This window comes from Portunus trituberculatus, chromosome 25 (assembly GCF_017591435.1).
Source record: "Portunus trituberculatus isolate SZX2019 chromosome 25, ASM1759143v1, whole genome shotgun sequence".
NCBI lineage: Eukaryota > Metazoa > Arthropoda > Malacostraca > Decapoda > Portunidae > Portunus > Portunus trituberculatus.
The window spans coordinates 10,606,199-10,620,937 of NC_059279.1; the positions used below are offsets into that span (position 1 = coordinate 10,606,199).

General features: G+C 36.7%; 1 protein-coding gene across 7 annotated transcripts in view; it reads right to left on the minus strand.

Moving 5' to 3' along the window:
• LOC123508993 (RING finger protein nhl-1-like) overlaps positions 1-14,739 on the minus strand; it is an 86,795-nt gene that overhangs the window by 8,547 nt on the left and 63,509 nt on the right. The window lies entirely within an intron of this gene.

Consider the following 14,739-nt stretch of genomic DNA (forward strand, 5'->3'; position numbering starts at 1 on the left):
GAGATGATGCAGTATAACTGGTAAATAACTTTAAAATAACAATGTCAGTTACGAGCTTTCATTTCTCCTTCCTGCTGATTGGCTGCAGACGACGTGACGTCACAAGCATCTTCATGTGTGAGACGCTAAACAGCTCTCTCTCTCTCTCAGTCGCACGCAGGTTTTCAAATTATACTACATTATTACTGTTTTTAATTTATCATTACGACATATTACTACTTTATTACTGTATTAATGAGTAAGACTGTCTTTAGAATGTGTTTGGGAAGCATATTTTAGCGTATATATTATCATACGTAGGCGTTTTAAAACTGCACTAATAATTTGCAGATTTTCAGGATTCGCAGGAGGGGGAAGGAACGTAACCCCTGCGAATAGCGGGGGGATACTGTATATATATATATATATATATATATATATATATATATATATATATATATATATATATATATATATATATATATATACATATACACACACACAGACAGTGATACCTCAGTATACGAGCATTCGCTTAGGTTATGAGCAATGCTATGGTTATTCCATGTGGTTCCTGCTGCTGCATGATGAATCACACTCTCACTACTCAAGCACACACACAAACACACATTTTTGGAAATATACAAAACAGGAGTCAGGGAATATGTCCCGAATATAAACCTAAAGAAGAAGGAAAGAACGATTGGTTTAACGAAAGGTGTGCTAGGGCAAAGGAGAAAAGAGATGGAGAATGGAAAGGTGGAGGAAAAATAGAAATCCAGAAAATAAGGAAAACTTCAAAGCAGCAAGAAATCAATATGCTAAGGTGAGGAAGGAAGAAGAAAGGAACTATAAAAAGGACATTGTCAAAAAATGTAAGGAGCAACTGAAATTTTTTTCCAGATTCATAAATGGAACAATAAGGCAAAAAGAAACAATAGAAAGGTTAAAAGGAGAGAATGGGATGGTGGAAGACCCAAAAAAGTATGGCAGAACTGTTAAATAGTAAATTTCAGGTCTTTACTAAGGAATCCAAATTTGAAAGACCACAAGGTAATAGAAAGACTGTCTATATGAAAGAGATTAAAGTAACCAAGCTTGAAATAAGACTTGATGATGAAATTAGATGAAGAGAAGGCAATGGGACCAGATGAAGTCTCAGGCAGAATATTAAAAGAATGTAGGGAAGAACTAGCAAGTCCTATATACAACATCATAAAATGCTCAATAGAAAATGGAACAGTGCCTGTGGAGTGGAAAAGAGCTGAGGTGGTTCCCATATATAACAGCGGAAGGAAGGAAGAACCTTTAAATTACAGACCGGTATCACTAACTAGTGTAATATGCAAGATGTGTGAAAAGTAATAAAGAAGCAATGGATTGAGTTTCTTGAAGACAACAAATTATTATCAAATAGCCAATTTGGTTTTAGAAAAGGTCGGTCATGTGTAACAAATTTATTGAGTTTCTACTCTAGAATAGTTGATAAAGTACAAGAGAGAGAGGGATGGTTATTGACTGTATTTATTCAGATTTAAAAATGGCGTTTAATAAAGTGCCACATGAAAGATTACTATGGAAGTTAGAGAAGGGTGGCTTAAAAGGAAGCACATTGAGATGGATGAAAAATTACTTGAGGGGGAGAGAAATAAGGACGATAGTTAAAGATATGAAGTCCAAGTGAAGAACAGTAGACAGCGGAGTGCCACAGGGGTCAGTATTGACGCCAATACTTTTTCTCGTATATATAAATGACATGCCAGAGGAGTGAACAGCTACATAAATCTGTTTGCGGACGATGCGAAACTGTGCAGAGTCATTAAACAAAAGAGGATTGTGAAATACTACAGGAAGACTTAAACAAGATCTGGAAATGGAGTAAAAATGGGAGATGGAATTCAATGTGGACAAAAGCCATGTCATGGAAATGGGAAAAAGTGAAAGACGACCAGTGGGAATCTATAAGATGGGAGATGGAGTAGAACTAGAAAAAGTAAAAAAGGAAAAGGACTTGGGAGTGACAATGGAAGAAAACAATCAACCGGTAAGCCATATTGATAGAATTTTCAGAGAGACGTATAATTTGCTAAGGAATATTGGATTAGCATTTCACTATATGGACAAAGAAATGATGAAGAAATTGATAAGTACTAAAATAAGACCTAGATTGGAATATGCAGGAGTTGTGTGGACCCCCATAAAAAGAAACACATAAGAAAATTGGAGAGACTACAAAAAATGGCTACAAGAATGGTTCCAGAATTTAAAGGGATGACATATGAGGAGAGACTAAAGGCTATGGATCTACCAACCCTGGAACAGAGAAGAGAGAGAGGGGATCTGATACAAGTTTATAAATTGATTAACGGAATGGATGAAGTGGATAATGAGAAACTGATCCTGAGAGAAGAATATGACATTAGAAGCACAAGATCGCATAGTAAGAAACTGAGGAAGGAAGATGTCTGAGAGATGTTAAAAATTTAGTTTCCGCAAAGATGTCACACACACACACGAGAGACAGGACACAGGATGCACTGGCGCCGTTCCGACAATCAGCTGATCTTCACTACATACCTGTTGTACAGTTTTACAGTGGCCTGGGCAGGTAGTGTGGACTCATTTTTTTTTTCATGCAATCAATTATTAAGGAATGATGAGTGAAAAAGAGATTCCATCAAAATACAGACATGAGATTAGAGAAGGAATGAAAGCTGATGATGACTATGCTGGTGAGGGTGAGCATGTATTCAAAGGCTTCGATACGACGACTACTTCACTACTAAAGAGAGTGTTAAGTATTGAATAAAAACTAGATAAATTGATAAAGGAGAATATGGAAATGAAAGTGAATGAAGAACAGGATAAAGAGTTTATAAAACTGAGAGAAAGGATAAAATAAGTGGAAGAAAACGAAGCTAGGCTAAGAGCGGAAAACGAAGAACTAAAAAGGAAGTAGCTAACTACAAAAAGCAGATGGAAGAAGGACTTGGTAAAGCCGAGAAAGAAAAAGAGAAGCTGAAAGATCTAGTAAACAAGGAAGAGGAAAGAGTACAGAACGTGATTAAAAAAGAAGTACAAGCATGGAGAGTCCAAGATAAGAAAGATAAGGCTGATTTTCAGGAGGTGATTCAAGAACAACTTAAAGAAAAAGAAGAAAATATGACAAACAAAATGATAGGAGTCCTCAAGACAAAAGAAAATTTAGTTAGAGAAATTGCAGAAAAAAAGAAGAGTGTAGTCGTATTTGGAATAAAAAAAAAATATAAAATATAGACCAAAAGAGAAAAAGAAGAAATGAAATCAGTCAAAGACCTACTGAAGAATCTAAACGACGAAGATAGGCAGAACTTGGAAGAGGAAGTAGAAGAAATAAACAGAATGGGACCATATCAAGAAGGAAAAACGAGACCAATTAAAATACTACTAAAATCACAAGCAGCAACAGAAGAAATATTATATAGAACAACAAAACTTAGAGAAACAGAAGGCTGCAAGGATATCTATATAAAGAAAAATAGAAATGAGGAAGAAAGGAAGATATACAATGAACTGGCAGCAGCAGTAAGGAAAAGAATAATGAAAGGTCAGAAGAGGAGAAGAAGGCATTTTTGGAGAATTCTAGGAGACAGGATAAGGAAATGGTATATAAACGAGAAGGAAGAGAAAAAAGTGGAACAAGTTTAACTAAAAAATTATAAAGGCAAAACACTAAAAATGATGTATACGAACATATCAAGTAAACTAGAATTAAGAGATTACATAAAGAAAGAAAATCCAGATATTGTATGCCTGGCTGAAACAAAACTAAATAAGGCAATCAAAATAGACTTGGATAATAGGTATAATGTATGGAGAAGAGACAGAGTGGGTAAAGGAGGAGGAGGAGTCATGATTATGTTAAGGAAGGAGATAGTGATAAACGAAATGGAATTTTGGAAGGAAAAGCAGAAGTATTGTATATTAAGATGCATATTAATAAAAAAGAGTTAACAATCATTGTAACATATGTGCCACCAAAAACAAATTCATGGACCAATCAAGAATATAAAGACATGATAGATGACACAATAAGGAGTCTAACGAGAATCGTTAAAGAAAGGAGAAAAGTGATATTAGTAGGAGATTTCAACTGTAAAGAAGTGGACTGGGAAAATTATGAAAGTGGTATGGGGAAGAAGCCTGGGAGAAAGATTCTTGAACCTAATGATAGACAATATGATGGACCAGAGAGTAAAGGAATGCACAAGATTCAGAGGAAACGACGAGCGAGATTGGACCTAGTTTTTACAAGGGTATACAAATGAATGATGATATAAGATATAAGTGCCCATTGGGAAAGAGTGACCATGCAATATTAGAAATAGATATAGAAGAGGAAAGGAAGATAGAGACGATTCATACAAAGGAGACCGATTAAATTACAGAAAGGCTGATATTGAGAATCTCAAGAACTATTTTAAAAATGTAGACTGGGAGGAGATGGAAAACTCAGAGACAATGCAAGACAAATATAACTTATTTTTGGAAATATACAAAACAGGAGTCAGGAATATGTCCCAAATATAGACCTAAAGAAGAAGGAAAGAAAGATTGGTTTAATGCAAGGTGTGCTAGGGCAAAGGAGAAAAGAGATGGAGCATGGAAAAGGTGGAGGAGAAATAGAAATCCAGCAAATAAGGAAAACTTCAAAGCAGCGAGAAATGAATATGTTAAGGTGAGGAAGGAAGAGGAAAAGAACTTCGAAAAAGACATTGTCGAAAAATGTAAGGAGCAACCAAAATTGTTCTATAGATTCATAAATGGAAAAATTAGGCAAAAGAAACAATAGAAAGGTTAAAAGGAGAGAACGGGATGGTGGAAGACCCAAAAGTATGGCAGAACTATTAAATAAAAATTCCAGGAGGTCTTTACTAAGGAATCCAAATTTGAGAGGCCACAGGGTAATAGAGAGACAATCTATATGAAAGAGATTAAAGTAACCAAGCTTGAAATAAAAGAGTTAATGAAGGAACTGGATGAAGAGAAGGCAATGGGACCAGATGAAGTCTCAGGCAGAATAGTGAAAGAATGTAGGGAAGAACTAGCAAGTCCTATATACAACATCATAAAATGCTCAATAGAAAATGGAACAGTACCAGTAGAATGGAAAAGAGCTGAGGTGGTTCCCATATATAAGAGCGGAAGGAAGGAAGAACCTTTAAATTACAGACCGGTATCACTAACTAGTGTAATATGCAAGATGTGTGAAAGAATAATAAAGAAACAATGGATCAAATTTCTTGAAGACAACAAATTGATATCAAATAGCCAATTTGGTTTTAGAAAAAGACGGTCTTGTGTAACTAATTTATTGAGTTTCTATTCTAGAATAGTTGATAGAGTACAAGAGAGAGAGGGATGGGTTGACTGTATTTATTTGGATTTAAAAAAGGCATTTGACAAAGTGCCACATGCAAGATTACTATGGAAGTTAGAGGAGAAGGGTGGCTTAAAAGGAAGCACATTGAGATGGATAGAAAATTATTTGAGGGGGAGAGAAATAAGGACGGTAGTTAAAGATATGAAGTCCAAGTGGAGAGCAGTAGAAAGCGGAGTGCCACAGGGGTCAGTATTGGCACCAATACTTTCCTCATTTATATTAACGACATGCCAGAAGGAGTGAACAGCTACATAAATCTGTTTGCAGATGATATGAAACTGTGCAGAGTTATAAAGCAAAAGGAGGATTGTGAAATACTGCAAGAAGACCTAAATAAGATCTGGGAATGGAGTAAGAAGTGGAAATGGAATTCAATGTGAACAAAAGCCATGTCATGGAAATGGGAAAGAGTGAAAGACGACCTGTGGGAATCTATAAGATGGGAGATGGAGTAGAACTGGAGAAAGTTAAAAAGGAAAAGGACTTAGGAGTGACGATGGAAGAAAACAATCAACCAGTAAGCCATATTGATAGAATTTTTAGAGAAACATATAATTTGCTAAGGAATATTGGAGTAGCATTTCACTACATGGACAAAGAAATGATGAAGAAATTGATAAGTACTATAATAAGACCCAGATTGGAATATGCAGGAGTAGTGTGGACCCCTCATAAAAAGAAACACATAAGGAAATTGGAGAGGCTACAAAAATGGCTACAAGAATGGTTCCAGAATTTGAAGGGATGACATATGAGGAGAGACTAAAGGCTATGGATCTACCAACCCTGGAACAAAGAAGGAGAGAGGAGACCTGATACAAGTTTATAAATTGATCAACGGAATGGACCAAGTGGATAATGAGAAACTGATCCTGAGAGAAGAATATGACATCAAGCACAAGATCGCATAGTAAAAAGCTGAGAAAAGGAAGATGTCTGAGAGATATTAAAAATATAGTTTCCTCAGAGATGTATTGAGACGTGGAACAGTTTAAATAAAGAAGTAGTGTCTGCAACGAGTGTGCATACTTTTAAAGTAAGATTGGATAAGTGTAGATATGGAGACGGGGCCACACGAGCATAAAGCCCAGGCCCTGTAAAACTACAACTAGGTAAATACTACACACACACACACACACACACACACACACACACACACACACACACACACACACACACACACTACGCGCTCCGTGGAGAGCGGACGTGCCTCCTGCTCAGAGCGGCATCTAACTAACACTCCACACACTAAGCAATGTGCTTGAGTGAGAATAGTTATTGTTATTGAGGGGCGACCAGAGCGAGTGAACGAGTGTACAGAGTGAACGTAGCCTGGTGGCGTGTACATGGGAGTGATCGGAGGTGTGAGAACCTCCACGCTCCAAACGACAGAGCAGGAACCACACAAAGGCCAGCCATAGCAGCCGCCAACGCATCCCACCACACACACATAGCTACCAGGCCTGGCCCCCAGTGACCACACACCCACATGCTCCCAGGAAGAGTAAAAAAAAATGGATAGACCGGTAAGAAATAAATTACCAAATTCAAAATATGTTGATGAGGCCCAGGGAGCAAAGCCGAAAGTGGCCAGTCAAAGCATGAGTCCATCTTCAACAGGGGCAACATTGCAAGGTAGATTGGTAATGTTGGAGAAGAGATTTGAGGAGTTGGTGAAGGAATTAAAAGTTCAGAGGAGTGAGGAGGAGCAGGATAGAGAATTCGCAAGGCTTTGAAGGAAAGAGTTAAGAGACTGGAGGAAAATGAAAACGATTGGTGGATGAGAATGCACACTTGAGAATGGAGGTTGAAAAATACAAGAGACGGTTGGAGGAGAAAATGGGAGAGTAGTAAAGGAGAAAGATGACTTTAAGGAAATGATTAGTGAGCAGAATGAAAGGTTTGAAAGGGAATGGGAACTGAAGAAAACACAATGGACTGAGTCGAGGGAAGCAGAGATGGTTGGATTACAAGAAATAATTAAAGATCAGTTGAAGGAAGACAAAAAGAAAGGTCCAAGGAACTGGTTAATGTAATGAAGAATAAGGAAACATTGATAAGGGAAATAGCAGAAAAGAAGAAGAGTGTGTTAATATTTGGGATGAAAGAACAAAATATAACATATAAGCCTAAGAGAATTAAGGAAGAATTAAAACGGTAAGAGATCTGTTCAAAAATCTAAATGATGATGAAAAAAGACCTACAAGAAGAAGTGGAAGAGATCCATAGACTGGGTCTGTATAAGGAGGAGTGAGCAGACCGATTAAAGTAGTACTGAAGTCACAACAATCTGGAGGATATCCTATATAGAACATCAAAGTTAAGAGAGATAGAAGGTTGTAAAGAGGTGTTTGTGAGAAAGAATAGAAATGAGGAAGAGAGGAGAAGATATAAGGAATTGGTGGAAGAGGCGAGAAGGAAAAATGATGAGCGGTCTGAGGAGGAAAGAGAAAAGTTTTTGGAGAGTTATAGGAGAGAGAGTCAGAAAGTGGTATGTGGAAAGAAGGAATACGGAGGAACCCCTAGAGGGAGCAGTGGGTGGACCGTAATGTATACTAATATAGATGGGATACTGTCAAGTAGATTGGAATTGCAAGACTATATGATAGTGGAGAAGCCTGATATAGTGTGTTTGACTGAGACAAAATTGCATGAAAAAACAAAGATAAATTTGGATAATAAATATAATATATGGAGAAAGGATAGAGAGTAAAGGTGGAGGAGGAGTTATGATTATGACGAAGAAAGAAATAAATGTGGATAAGGTTTGGTATGGGAAGAACAACGCAGAAGTGATAAGCATAAGGATAAAAAGTGATGGAAAAGAATTAATAATCATGGTGACCTATGTACCTCCTAAAACAAATTCTTGGACATTAAGGAATACGACAATATGATCAAGGATACTTTACAGAGTTTGGAAAGTGTATTATCTGGAAAAGAAAGGTGATACTAGTAGGAGATTTTAATTGTAAGGAGGTGGATTGGGAAAATCTAGTAAGTGGTGTTGGAGAGGAAGCATGGGAGAGAGATTTCTTAATCTAATGATGGAAAATATGATGGAACAGAGGGTGAAGGAAAATACTAGATATAGAGGAGATGATGAACCGGCTAGACTGGATTTGGTGTTAACAAGAGAAGTGTACCTATGTGGAGATATACAATACAAGTGTCCTTTGGGAAAGAGTGATCATGTGGTTATGGAAATGCAGATAGCAACAACACAGCGAAGGAAGGACGAGACATACAGGAGTGGTAGATTGAATTATAGAAAGATGGACACAGAAAGTTTGAAAAATTATTTCAGAAAATTAGATTGGGAGGAGATGTTACAAATCAGAGAAGTGCAAAAGAAATATGAGATTTTTATGAAATATTATAAAGAAGGAGTTATGAAATTTGTACCAAAGTATAAACCGAGAGAGGAAGGAAGAAAGGATTGGTTTAATGCAACTTGTGTTAAGGCTAAGGAAAAGAGAGATGTGGCTTGGAAAAGATGGAAAAGAGCAGGAATATACTAAATAAGGAGAATTATAGAGTGGCGAGAAATGAGTATGTGAGGGTAAGGAGGAGGAAGAAAGAAAATTTGAAAAGATATTGTAGACAAGAGTAAGGAACATCCAAAATTGTTTTACAGGTTCATAAATGGTAAACTTAAAAGAGAGAGTCCATTGAAAGATTAAAAGGAGAGCAAGGGATAGTAGATGACCCTAAGAATATAGCAGAATTGCTAAATAATAGGTTTCAGCAAGTATTTACTGAAGAAACAATGTTTGTAAAGCCTCAGAATGTACAAGGAAATGTGCACATGGATGACATTAAGATACCTAAAAGGAGTTATATAAAATGTTGGAGGAACTTAAAGATGATAAAGCGATGGGACCAGATGAAGTTTCAGGAAAATTATTGAAGGAGTGTAGAGAAGAATTGATTGATCCATTATATGATATTATAAGGTGTTCATTAGAAACAGGGAAGTACCAGTAGAGTGGAAGAGAGCTGAAGTGGTGCCCATTTATAAGGGAGGCAGTAAGGAAGAGCCTCTTAACTATAGACCTGTGTCTCTAACAAGTGTGGTCGGTAAGATTTGTGAGAGGGTGATAAAGAAATATTGGATACGGTTCCTGGAGGATCATAAGTTATTATCGGATCATCAATTTGGCTTCAGGAAAGGGAGGTCATGTGTAACAAATCTACTGAGCTTTTATTCAAGAGTGGTTGACAAAATACAAGAGAGAGAGGGATGGATGGACTGTGTATATTTGGATTTAAAGAAAGCTTTTGACAAGGTACCTCACATGAGACTGTTATGGAAATTAGAGATTTATGGAGGACTGAAAGGAAAAGTGTTAAAGTGGATGGAAAACTACTTGAGATGGAGGGAGATGAGAACGGTAATAAGGGATGCAAAGTCGGACTGGTTGGTGGTGGAGAGTGGAGTCCCACAAGGCTCAGTGTTGGCACCAATACTTTTCCTTGTATATATTAATGACATGCCAGAGGAGTAAACAGTTATATTAATTTGTTTGCGGATGATGCGAAGTTGTGTAGGTGTGTGAAGAGTGAAGAAGATTGTGAAATTTTACAGGCAGACCTGGATAAGATTTGGGAGTGGAGCAAGAGGTGGCAAATGGAATTTAATCTGAGCAAAAGTCATGTGATGGAGATGGGGAAGAGTGGAAGACGGCCAAGAGGGTCATATAAGATGGGTGAAGAAGTAGTGTTGAAAAAGGTGGAAAAGGAAAAGGATTTGGGAGTGATAATACAAGACCATGGGCAGTTTGAGGCTCATATTGATAAGATGTTTGGAGAAACGTATAATTTGATAAGAAATATTGGATTAGCCTTCCATTATATGGATAAAGATATGATGAAGAAATTAATTAGTACGGTAATTAGACCAAGATTGGAATATGCTGGAGTGGTTTGGTCCCCTTATAAAAAGAAGCATATAAGGAAGTTGGAGAGATTGCAGAGAATGGCAACAAAAATGGTTCCGGAATTGGCAGAAATGACCTATGAGGAGAGATTAAAAGAAATGAATTTGCTTACCTTGGAACAAAGAAGAGAAAGAGGAGATTTAATACAGGTTTATAAACTGTTAAACGGACTGGATGAAGTGGATAATGAGCAAATGATGTTGAGAGAGGAAAACTTAAATAGACTACAAGATCGCATAGTAAAAAGATAGCCAAGGGAATATGCTTGAAGGATGTGAAGAAATATAGTTTCTCACAAAGATGTGTGGAGGTGTGGAATGGTTTGAGTGAGGAGGTGGTGTCAGTGAGGAGTGTGCATAGTTTTAAAGGAAAGTTGGATGTGTGTAGATATGGAGACGGGGCCACATGAGTATGATACCCAGGCCCTGTAAAATTACAACTAGGTGAATACAACTAGGTGAAAACACACACACACACACACACAGAGGCAGAGGAAGGACGCGATACCGTCGCTCTCGAGAATCAGCTGATCTTCACTACCTTTGTTTGGGTTTACAGTGGCCTGGGCGATAAGTGTGGACTCATTTTTTTTTCATGAATACAGTGTTAAATAATAATGAGTGAGAAAGATATTCCATCTAAATGCAGGTATGTGACAAGGGAAAGAATGAAAGCTGATGATGACAATGTTGGTGAGGGAGGAGGAGAATTTGAAGGCTTTGATACGGCGCAAACTTCACTATTTGATAGAGTCTTAACTACCGAACGTAAATTAGATAAATTGATAAAGGAGAGTATGGGAATGAAAGAGAATGAAGAACAGGATAAAGAGCTCCAGAAATTGAAAGAAAGGATAAAAAGAGTGGAAGAAAACGAAACTAGGCTAAGAATTGAAAATGAAGAATTAAAAGTCCAAATAGCGAACTATAAGAAATTGATGGAAGAAGGACTCGGTAAAGCCGAGAAAGAAAAAGAAAAGCTAAAAGATCTAGTTAACAAAGAAGAAGAAAGAGTACAAGACGTGATTAAAAAAGAAGTACAAGCATGGAGAATCCAAGATAAGAAAGACAAGGAATCATTTCAAGAAGTATTTCAAGAACAGTTAAAAGAAAGAGATGAAAATATGACAAGCAAAATGATAGGAGTCCTCAAGAAAAAGAAAATTTAGTAAGAGAAATTGCGGAAAAAAGAAGTGTAATTATTTTTGGACTGAAAGAAAAAAATGTTAAATATAGACCAAGAAGGGAAAAAGACGAAATGAAATCAGTAAAAGACCTACTAAAACATCTGAATGACGAGGATAGACAGAACTTAGAAGAGGAAGTAGAAGAAATCCATAGAATGGGACCATATCAAGAAGGAACAGTGAGACCAATTAAGATATTACTAAAATCACAAGCAGCAGCAGAAGAAGTACTATATAGAAAAACGAAACTCAGAGAAACAGAAGGTTGCAAAGATATATATATATATAAAGAAAAATAGAAACGAGGAGGAAAGGAAGAGACACAATGAACTGGTGGCAGAAGCAAGAGAAAAAATAATGAAAGGTCAGAGGAGGAGAAGGCATTTTTTTGGAGAATTATAGGAGACAGGATAAGGAAATGGTATATAAAAGAGAAAGAAGAGAAAAGAATGGAGCAAGTTTAACTAAAATGATAAGAACAAGAGATTAAAATGATGTATACAAACATAGATGGGATTTTATCTAGTAAATTACAATTAAGAGATTACATAATGAAAGAAGAACCAGATATTGTATGCCTGGTGGAAACAAAGTTAAATGAGGCAATAAAAATAGACATAGATAAAAGGTATAATATATGGAGGAGAGACAGAGTGGGTAAAGGAGGAGGAGGAGTCATGATGATGTTAAGGAAGGAGATCGTGGTAAATCAAGTGGAGTTTGGGGAAGGAAAATCAGAAATACTGTATGTTATGATGCATATTAACAAAAAGGAGTTAACAATCATTGGAACATATGTGCCACCAAAAACAAACTCATGGACTAACCAAGAATATAGAGACATGATAGATGACACAAGAATCATTAAGGAAAGGAGAAAAGTGATATTGGTAGGAGATTTCAACTGTAAGGAGGTAGACTGGGAAAATTATGAAAGTGGTATGGGGAAGATGCCTGGGGAGATAGATTCCTGAACCTAATGTTAGATAATTTGATGGTCCAAAGAATAAAGGAAAACACAAGATTCAGAGGAAACGATGAGCCGGCAAGATTAGACCTAGTTTTTACAAGGGATATACCAATTAACGATGATATAAGATACAAGTGCCCACTGGGAAAGAGTGACCATGTAATATTAGAGATGGATATAGAAGAAGGAAAGGAAGATAGAGATGAATCATACAAAGGAGACCGATTAAATTACAGAAAGGCTGATATTGAGAATCTCAAGAACTATTTTAAAACGTAAACTGGGAGGAGATGGAAAACTCATTAACGGTTCAAGAGAAATATAACTTATTTTTGGAAATATACAAAACTGGGGTCAGGAATATGTTCCGAAATATAGACCTAAAGAAGAAGGAAAGAAAGATTGGTTTAATGCAAGATGTGCTAGGGCAAAGGAGAAACGAGATGGAGCATGGAAAAGGTGGAGAAGAAACAGAAATCCAGAAAATAAGGAAAACTTCAAAACAGCAAGAAATGAATATGCTAAGGTGAGAAAGGAAGAAGAAAAGAACTATGAAAAGGACATTGTCGAAAATGTAAGGAACAACCAAAATTGTTCTACAGATTCATAAATGGAAAAATAAGACAAAAAGAAACAATAGAAAGGTTAAAAGGAGAAAACGGAATGGTGGAAGACCCAAAAGTATGGCAGAACTGTTAAATAGTAAATTTCATGAGGTCTTTACTAAGGAATCCAAATTTGAAAGACCACAGGGTAATAGAGAGACTGTCTATATGAAAGAGATTAAAGTAACCAAGCTTGAAATAAAAAGTTGATGACGGAATTGGATGAGGAAAAGGCAATGGGACCGGATGAAGTCTCAGGCAGAATACTGAAAGAATGTAGGAAGAACTAGCAAGTCCAATATACAACATCATAAAATGCTCAATAGAAAATGGAACAGTGCCAGTGGAGTGGAAAAGAGCTGAGGTGGTTCCCATATATAAGAGCGGAAGGAAGGAAGAACCTTTAAATTACAGCCGGTATCACTAACTAGTGTAATATGCAAGATGTGTGAAAAAGTAATAAAGAAGCAATGGATCGAGTTTCTTGAAGACAACAAAATATTATCAAATAGCCAATTTGGTTTTAGAAAAGGTCGGTCATGTGTGACAAATTTATTGAGTTTCTACTCTAGAATAGTTGATAAAGTACAAGAGAGAGAGGATGGGTTGACTGTATTTATTTAGATCTAAAAAAGGCTTTTGATAAAGTGCCACATGAAAGATTACTATGGAAGTTAGAGGAGAAGGGTGGCTTAAAAGGAAGCACATTGAGATGGATGAAGAATTACTTAAGGGGGAGAGAAATAAGGACGATAGTTAAAGATATGAAGTCCAAGTGGAGAACAGTAGACAGCGGAGTGCCACAGGGGTCAGTATTGGCACCAATACTTTTCTCGTATATATAAATGACATGCCAGAGGGAGTGAACAGCTACATAAATCTGTTTGCGGATGATGCGAAACTGTGCAGAGTCATTAAACAAAAAGAGGATTGTGAAATACTACAGGAAGACTTAAACAAGATCTGGAAATGGAGCAAAAAATGGGAGATGGAATTCAATGTGGACAAAAGCCATGTCATGGAAATGGGAAAAAGTGAAAGACGACCAGTGGGAATCTATAAGATGGGAGATGGAGTAGAACTAGAAAAAGTAAAAAAGGAAAAGGACTTGGGAGTGACAATGGAAGAAAATAATCAACCGGTTAGCCATATTGATAGAATTTTCAGAGAGACGTATAATTTGCTAAGGAATATTGGAGTAGCATTTCACTATATGGACAAGGAAATGATGAAGAAATTGATAAGTACTAAAATAAGACCTAGATTGGAATATGCAGGAGTTGTGTGGACTCCCCAAAAAAGAAACACATAAGAAAATTAGAGAGACTACAAAAATGGCTACAAGAATGGTTCCAGAATTTAAAGGGATGGCATATGAGGAGAGACTAAAGGCAATGGATCTACCAACCTTGGAGCAGAGAAGAGAGAGGGATCTGATACAAGTTTATAAATTGATTAACGGAATGGATGAAGTGGATAATGAGAAACTGATCCTGAGAGAAGAATATGACTTTAGAAGCACAAGATCGCATAGTAAGAAACTAAGGAAGGGACGATGTCTGAGAGATGTTAAAAAATTTAGTTTCCCGCAAAGATGTGTTGAGACTTGGAACAGTTTGAGTGAGGAAGTGGTATCA